The sequence below is a fragment of the Drosophila subpulchrella genome, unplaced genomic scaffold, assembly GCF_014743375.2.
Source record: "Drosophila subpulchrella strain 33 F10 #4 breed RU33 unplaced genomic scaffold, RU_Dsub_v1.1 Primary Assembly Seq165, whole genome shotgun sequence".
In the NCBI taxonomy this organism is placed as follows: Eukaryota; Metazoa; Arthropoda; class Insecta; order Diptera; family Drosophilidae; genus Drosophila; species Drosophila subpulchrella.
In genome coordinates, this window is record NW_023665504.1 from 7,501 (window position 1) to 17,500 (window position 10,000).

At 33.5% G+C, this 10,000-nt stretch overlaps 2 non-coding genes across 2 annotated transcripts; both read right to left on the minus strand.

The window, feature by feature from the left end:
• Positions 1–4,991: 4,991 nt before the first annotated feature.
• Positions 4,992–8,962, minus strand: LOC119559082. The gene has a single exon (XR_005220647.1). It is a non-coding gene; the product is annotated as a large subunit ribosomal RNA (ribosomal RNA).
• A 400-nt stretch (positions 8,963–9,362) lies between these two features.
• On the minus strand, positions 9,363–9,541 carry LOC119559085. The gene has a single exon (XR_005220648.1). It is a non-coding gene; the product is annotated as a 5.8S ribosomal RNA (ribosomal RNA).
• Positions 9,542–10,000: the final 459 nt, after the last annotated feature.

Here is a 10,000-nt window from a genome sequence, read left to right on the forward strand (position 1 = left end):
ATTATACATTATTATGCCTTATAGGTATTATACCTATAAGCCATATCCATACGATTCATTCACTAGTGCCGCCCCTCACTAGGTTTATAATTGTTATATCATTGATATACAATTTATTTCTATATATATGGCATTTATATGCCATATCCATACAATGCATTCACATTTCAATGTATATTTACTTGTTATACATTATTATGCCTTATAGGTATTATACCTATAAGCCATATCCATACGATTCACTATATAAATATATGTATATTTTCTATACATAATTTTTTTTTATTTTGTATGGATTTCTATGCATATCCATAGTTTATATGGATATGCTTGGCGTTCTATATAGTATTGACAAATTCATATGCATAACATAAGTTTTGACCAATACGAGGAGGGGCCCGCCAACGACCACCTCCCTATAGTAGTTTTTTACCCCACGCACTATTGCGTGCCTGTTTACAGTACTAGTGCCAGCTATCACTAGGTTTATATATCGTGTTTCAGTGATATATGGGTAAATTCTACCATTTATTCTTATGTATATGGCATTTCTATGCCATATTTATACAATCCATTCATATCTTAATGTATATTTATTATATTATACATTATTATGCCTTATAGGTATTATACCTATAAGCCATATCCATACGATTCATTCACTAGTGCCGCCCCTCACTAGGTTTATAATTGTTATATCATTGATATACAATTTATTTCTATATATATGGCATTTATATGCCATATCCATACAATGCATTCACATTTCAATGTATATTTACTTGTTATACATTATTATGCCTTATAGGTATTATACCTATAAGCCATATCCATACGATTCACTTATATAAATATATGTATATTTTTTTCTATACATAATTTTTTTTTACTTTTGTATGGTTTCTATGCATATCCATAGTTTATATGGATATGCTTGGCGTTCTATATAGTATTGACAAATTCATATGCATAACATAAGTTTTGACCAATACGAGGAGGGGCCCGCCAACGACCACCTCCCTATAGTAGTTTTTTACCCCACGCACTATTGCGTGCCTGTTTACAGTACTAGTGCCAGCTATCACTAGGTTTATATATCGTGTTTCAGTGATATATGGGTAAATTCTACCATTTATTCTTATGTATATGGCATTTCTATGCCATATTTATACAATCCATTCATATCTTAATGTATATTTATTATATTATACATTATTATGCCTTATAGGTATTATACCTATAAGCCATATCCATACGATTCATTCACTAGTGCCGCCCCTCACTAGGTTTATAATTGTTATATCATTGATATACAATTTATTTCTATATATATGGCATTTATATGCCATATCCATACAATGCATTCACATTTCAATGTATATTTACTTGTTATACATTATTATGCCTTATAGGTATTATACCTATAAGCCATATCCATACGATTCACTTATATAAATATATGTATATTTTTCTATACATAATTTTTTTTTACTTTTGTATGGTTTTCTATGCATATCCATAGTTTATATGGATATGCTTGGCGTTCTATATAGTATTGACAAATTCATATGCATAACATAAGTTTTGACCAATACGAGGAGGGGCCCGCCAACGACCACCTCCCTATAGTAGTTTTTTACCCCACGCACTATTGCGTGCCTGTTTACAGTACTAGTGCCAGCTATCACTAGGTTTATATATCGTGTTTCAGTGATATATGGGTAAATTCTACCATTTATTCTTATGTATATGGCATTTCTATGCCATATTTATACAATCCATTCATATCTTAATGTATATTTATTATATTATACATTATTATGCCTTATAGGTATTATACCTATAAGCCATATCCATACGATTCATTCACTAGTGCCGCCCCTCACTAGGTTTATAATTGTTATATCATTGATATACAATTTATTTCTATATATATGGCATTTATATGCCATATCCATACAATGCATTCACATTTCAATGTATATTTACTTGTTATACATTATTATGCCTTATAGGTATTATACCTATAAGCCATATCCATACGATTCACTTATATAAATATATGTATATTTTTCTATACATAATTTTTTTTTACTTTTGTATGGTTTTCTATGCATATCCATAGTTTATATGGATATGCTTGGCGTTCTATATAGTATTGACAAATTCATATGCATAACATAAGTTTTGACCAATACGAGGAGGGGCCCGCCAACGACCACCTCCCTATAGTAGTTTTTTACCCCACGCACTATTGCGTGCCTGTTTACAGTACTAGTGCCAGCTATCACTAGGTTTATATATCGTGTTTCAGTGATATATGGGTAAATTCTACCATTTATTCTTATGTATATGGCATTTCTATGCCATATTTATACAATCCATTCATATCTTAATGTATATTTATTATATTATACATTATTATGCCTTATAGGTATTATACCTATAAGCCATATCCATACGATTCATTCACTAGTGCCGCCCCTCACTAGGTTTATAATTGTTATATCATTGATATACAATTTATTTCTATATATATGGCATTTATATGCCATATCCATACAATGCATTCACATTTCAATGTATATTTACTTGTTATACATTATTATGCCTTATAGGTATTATACCTATAAGCCATATCCATACGATTCACTTATATAAATATATGTATATTTTTCTATACATAATTTTTTTTTACTTTTGTATGGATTTCTATGCATATCCATAGTTTATATGGATATGCTTGGCGTTCTATATAGTATTGACAAATTCATATGCATAACATAAGTTTTGACCAATACGAGGAGGGGCCCGCCAACGACCACCTCCCTATAGTAGTTTTTTACCCCACGCACTATTGCGTGCCTGTTTACAGTACTAGTGCCAGCTATCACTAGGTTTATATATCGTGTTTCAGTGATATATGGGTAAATTCTACCATTTATTCTTATGTATATGGCATTTCTATGCCATATTTATACAATCCATTCATATCTTAATGTATATTTATTATATTATACATTATTATGCCTTATAGGTATTATACCTATAAGCCATATCCATACGATTCATTCACTAGTGCCGCCCCTCACTAGGTTTATAATTGTTATATCATTGATATACAATTTATTTCTATATATATGGCATTTATATGCCATATCCATACAATGCATTCACATTTCAATGTATATTTACTTGTTATACATTATTATGCCTTATAGGTATTATACCTATAAGCCATATCCATACGATTCACTTATATAAATATATGTATATTTTTCTATACATAATTTTTTTTTACTTTTGTATGGATTTCTATGCATATCCATAGTTTATATGGATATGCTTGGCGTTCTATATAGTATTGACAAATTCATATGCATAACATAAGTTTTGACCAATACGAGGAGGGGCCCGCCAACGACCACCTCCCTATAGTAGTTTTTTACCCCACGCACTATTGCGTGCATGTTTACAGTACTAGTGCCAGCTATCATTAGGTTTATATATCGTGTTTCAGTGATATATGGGTAAATTCTACCATTTATTCTTATGTATGTATATGGCATTTCTATGCCATATTTATATAATTCATTCATATCTTAATTTATATTTATTATATTATACATTATTATGCCTTATAGGTATTATACCTATAAGCCATATCCATACGATTCATATACTAGTGCAGCCCCTCACTAGGTTTATATATCTCATTTTAATTATATATTGGTAAATTCTATTATTTATTCTTGTGTATATGGCACTTATATGCCGCCATATCTATAAAAATGCATTTATATTTCAATGTATATTTTCTATATTATACATTATTATGCCTTAAAAAGTTATTATACCTACCATAAGGCGATATCCATACGATTCATTTATATAAAAGATATATGTATAATTTTCTATACATAATTTTTTTTTATGAATATATGGGTTTCCTAAGCATATCCATATAATACATTTAGTTTTATATGGATTAGATTGGTCTTCTTTATTGTATTGCCAAACTCATATTGATAAAATAAGTTTTGAACAATAAGAGGATCAGCCGCCAACCAACCAACCACTGCTACCATTGGAGGAACATATACTTACTTTTTATATGTCCTCTTACTTGAATGGTCCTCTCTTTACTTGAAAATTTCATTACCATAGGAATCTATTTATACATGGAATATGATTTCCACTACTTTTTCGCGTCACTAATAATTAATATGACGATACAGACTTGCTACCATAACATAAGTCTTGAACAATAATAGGAGCAGCCGCCAACCAACCACCAACCAACCAACCACTGCTACCATTGATAGTAATTTTATATGTCCTCTTTAGTTGAATTTCAATACCATAGGAATATTTATACATGGAATATGTTTTGCCACTACTTTTTCGCGTCACTAATAATATGACGATACAGTCTTGCTACCATAACATAAGTTTTGAACAATAAGAGGAGCAGACACACCAACCAACCAACCGCGCTGCTACCATTATATATACTTATATTTATATAAGTCCTCTTTACTTGAATGGCCTCTTTACTTGAATTTCAATACCATAGGAATATTTATTTATACATGGAATATGTTTTGCCACTACTTTTTCGCGTCACTAATAATATGACGATATAGACTTGCTACCATAACATAAGTTTTGAACAATAAGAGGAGCAGACACCAACCAACCAACCGCTGCTACCATTGAATGAACCATATATACAAACTTTTATATATGTCCTCTTTACTTGAATTTTAATACCATAGGAATATTTATACATGGAATATGTTTGCCACTTTATCATCGCGTCACTAATAAGATGACGATACATTTTGTTTGTTCAATATTTACTTATATATTGATGTTTCCAATTTAGGTCTTTTATATTTCTTCTTCCCTACCTTACACACCACAAACAAAGTGGCGTGCGATGCTGCAAGCAAGCATAATGATTATGCCCGCTTGCAACATCTTTATTATCGAATCATCAAGCAAAGGATAAGCTTCAGTGGATCGCAGTATGGCAGCTGCTCAACCACTTACAACACCTTGCCTGTTACAAAAGTCGTTTACAATTGATTCTAGGCTTTGTCATTGTATTAAATAATGCTTTTATATGTAACTAGCGCGGCATCAGGTGATCAAAGATCCTCCCAATTTACTATGTTACAAATTACATTGGCATCACATCCATTGTCGTTTATAAAGTAAATTATAAACTTTAAATGGTTTAGAAGCCATACAATGCAAATTGCCCCTTATTTATCATTGCAGTCCAGCACGGATACGACCTTAGAGGCGTTCAGGCATAATCCAACGGACGTAGCGTCATACCACTGTTCGCTCGAACAAGTATTGTGCCATTGGTCCGTACCTGCGGTTCCTCTCGTACTACGCAGGAATGCTGTCGCAACAACGTTTTGTCATTAGTAGGGTAAAACTAACCTGTCTCACGACGGTCTAAACCCAGCTCACGTTCCCTTGCATGGGTGAACAATCCAACGCTTGGTGAATTTTGCTTCACAATGATAGGAAGAGCCGACATCGAAGGATCAAAAAGCGACGTCGCTATGAACGCTTGGCCGCCACAAGCCAGTTATCCCTATGGTAACTTTTCTGACACCTCTTGTTAAAAACTCTTTAAACCAAAAGGATCGATAGGCCGAGCTTTTGCTGTCCCTGTGTGTACTGAACACCGAGATCAAGTCAGCATTTGCCCTTTTGCTCTATGTGTGGTTTCTGTCCGCACTGAGCTGGCCTTGGGACACCTCCGTTATTATTTGAGAGATGTACCGCCCCAGTCAAACTCCCTACCTGGCAATGTCCTTGAATTGGATCATACCTGAGTAATTGGAGTTATACCAAATTTTCAAATCAAAAATACATAAATGCACCGTTTTATTAAAGAATTTGTTTGCGATTATATAACAAACTCGTGATACTTTGATCAAGAAGCTTGCATCAAAACCCAATACCATAAGATATAATAAATATATCCGTATAATGGCTAGGAAATGATACACGTTCCATTTAATCAAGTAAGTAAGGAAACAATAAGAGTAGTGGTATTTCATTGGCGATACCAAACCGAAGTCTAATATCTCCCACTTATTCTACACCTCTTATGTCTCCTTACACTGCCAGATTAGAGTCAAGCTCAAAAGGGTCTTCTTTCCCCGCTAATTATTCCAAGCCCGTTCCCTTGGCTGTGGTTTCGCTAGATAGTAGATAGGGACAGTAGGAATCTCGTTAATCCATTCATGCGCGTCACTAATTAGATGACGAGGCATTTGGCTACCTTAAGAGAGTCATAGTTACTCCCGCCGTTGACCCGCGCTTACTTGAATTTCTTCACTTTGACATTCAGAGCACTGGGCAGAAATCACATTGTGTCAACACCCGCTAGGGCCATCACAATGCTTTGTTTTAATTAGACAGTCGGATTCCCCAAGTCCGTGCCAGTTCTGAATTGATTGTTAATTGATAATCGTTATAATTAATAAGAACTAATTGGTTTAACCCAATTAGTATTCTTAAAAATTTTAGCAAGAAAGTTCCACAATTGGCTACGTAACTAAACTATCCGGGGAACAAGTGACCAACATAAATGCCAGACACTCTATTTACCCAGAACGAGCACATAAACCATGTTATTGTTTCCCAATCAAGCCCGACTATCTCAATCTTCAGAGCCAATCCTTATCCCGAAGTTACGGATCTAATTTGCCGACTTCCCTTACCTACATTATTCTATCGACTAGAGACTCTTCACCTTGGAGACCAGCTGCGGATATTGGTACGGCCTGTTGAGAAGTTTGCGTGTCCCCACCATAAATTTTCAAGGTCCGAGGAGAAAATATCGACACAACAGTATATGTCATGCTCTTCTAGCCCATCTACCATATCTCTCTGCGAAAGACTTCCATGGTAGTACGGCTATAAAACAGAAAAGAAAACTCTTCCGATATCTCTCGACGGCTTCTTTATGGTCGTTCCTGTTGCCAGGATGAGCACGAGGCCCATATTTAATAACAAACGGATACTCAACAGGTTACGGAATTGGAACCGTATTCCCTTTCGTTCAAAATTATTCAAGTATATTAATTAGCTTGATTTATATAATATAATTATATTTGTATGGCATTTGTGTTTTACTTGAAAATTTTCGGCTTTCGCCTTGAACTTAGGACCGACTAACTCGTGATCAACCACTGTTCACACGAAACCCTTCTCCACTTCAGTCCTCCAAGGTCTCATTCGATTATTTGCTACTACCACCAAGATCTGTACCAATGGCAGCTCCATGCAGGCTTACGCCAAACACTTCTACGCATACCATTGTACCTTCCTACTCACTAAAGTTTCAAAATTTATATCACAAGTAATATAAATCATCTACTTTAGCGGTAATGTATAGGTATACAACTTAAGCGCCATCCATTTTAAGGGCTAGTTGCTTCGGCAGGTGAGTTGTTACACACTCCTTAGCGGATTTCGACTTCCATGATCACCGTCCTGCTGTTTTAAGCAACCAACGCCTTTCATGGTATCTGCATGAGTTGTTAATTTGGGCACCGTAACATTACGTTTGGTTCATCCCACAGCGCCAGTTCTGCTTACCAAAAGTGGCCCACTGGGCACATTATATCATAACCTTGAACTTCATATCAAGAAAGTTAAGGTTCTTACCCATTTAAAGTTTGAGAATAGGTTAAGATCGTTTCGACCCTAAGGCCTCTAATCATTCGCTTTACCAGATAAGATTATTTTATATAACATTAAAATGCACCAGCTATCCTGAGGGAAACTTCGGAAGGAACCAGCTACTAGATGGTTCGATTGGTCTTTCGCCCCTATACTCAATTCTGACAATCGATTTGCACGTCAGAACTGTTTCGGTCTTCCATCAGGGTTTCCCCTGACTTCAACCTGATCAAGTATAGTTCACCATCTTTCGGGTCACAGCATATATGCTCAAGGTACGTTCCAGTTAGAGGCATAAATAATATAAATATCATTATACATAACTATATAGAACGCCCCGGGATTGTGTTAATTAGCTATAAATAGTTAAAAAACTAATCCCATTATTAGTCAAGTTAATTACGCTATTAGGTTTATATCCCAATAACTTGCACATATGTTAGACTCCTTGGTCCGTGTTTCAAGACGGGTCCCGAAGGTATCCTGAATCTTTCGCATTGTTAATCATACAAGTGCATATAATAAACACAAAAATCAATGATAATTATGCCATTATATAATTCCGAAAAATTAACGCACTGTATTCATATAAATCTATCAGCACTTTATCAAATTAATAACATTTATTCTGTGTTAAAATGCAAGCAAATTAATTTGAATAAACTATAAGTTATATTTTATGATAAATTTTGTATGCTAATAGATTACAATGTCCTTATATGGAAAAAATGCACACTATTATCATAATATTGTTTAAATATTACAATTTTAATGATGAATTTTCCATAACGGATATTCAGGTTCATCGGGCTTAACCTCTAAGCAGTTTCACGTACTGTTTAACTCTCTATTCAGAGTTCTTTTCAACTTTCCCTCACGGTACTTGTTTACTATCGGTCTCATGGTTATATTTAGTTTTAGATGGAGTTTACCACCCACTTAGTGCTGCACTATCAAGCAACACGACTCTTTGGAAACATCATCTAGTAATCATTAACGTTATACGGGCCTGGCACCCTCTATGGGTAAATGGCCTCATTTAAGAAGGACTTAAATCGTTAATTTCTCATACTAGAATATTGACGCTCCATACACTGCATCTCACATTTGCCATATAGACAAAGTGACTTAGTGCTGAACTGATTTCTTTTCGCTCGCCGCTACTAAGAAAATCCTGGTTAGTTTCTTTTCCTCCCCTAATTAATATGCTTAAATTCAGGGGGTAGTCCCATATGAGTTGAGGTTGTGTATAACTTTTTTTGCAATTAATTCTTTATATATAATGATAAAACATTTTATTAAATTCGTTATATATTTTATATATTTGTATGGCATTTGTTTGGTCTAACGAATCAACGAAGAATAATAATATTGTCAACGGCTTTCTATTTACTAATCTTTAATAAGAGACAATTCTAGATAAATTTTTTATGCTAGACATTTCTCAGTATTATTTGATTGAAAAAGAAAATATTTCTCTTCGTTTTTCACATTCAAATTATTTACTAATGTGAGATAATGTTTTTCATATATTTGTTAATATTATGAATAATATAATAATTAAATTATTATTATCCAATAATATACCATATGCTTATAAAATTTCATTATAAATTTATATAAACAACTTAATTAGCATAGTCTTACAACCCTCAACCATATGTAGTCCAAGCAGCACTATAAAATTAATTAAAGTACATAACAGCATGGACTGCGATATGCGTTCAAAATGTCGATGTTCATGTGTCCTGCAGTTCACACGATGACGCACAGTTTGCTGCGTTCTTCATCGACCCATGAGCCGAGTGATCCACCGCTTAGAGTTTTATATATTGGTTTGGTAATTTTGTCATATATGTTTTTATTGAAAGAAATTAAAAATACACCATTTTACTGGCATATATCAATTCCTTCAATAAATTGATTTTTATACCTAAAACGAATGCTGCGAAATGTCTTAGTTTCATATAACCAATAATATATCAAGTATTTTTTAAATGGCATTTACGGTATTAATACTTTTTTTTAGCGATATATATTGAAATTTATATAAAACATTAACCTGTAATAATCAGGTACAACATTGTACATTTTAGGTTGTTGCATTATCCAATGTATGCGCATAACTGAGATGAACAATACATATCGCAACGCGTGTATATTATGGTCCATATACACACAGTGTTTTATTAATTAATTGCATTTAATATACAATATAATAATAATATTAAATAAATTTAATAATTTCGATTTGCTTGTTCGAATTTGTTATTTGTTTGCTTTT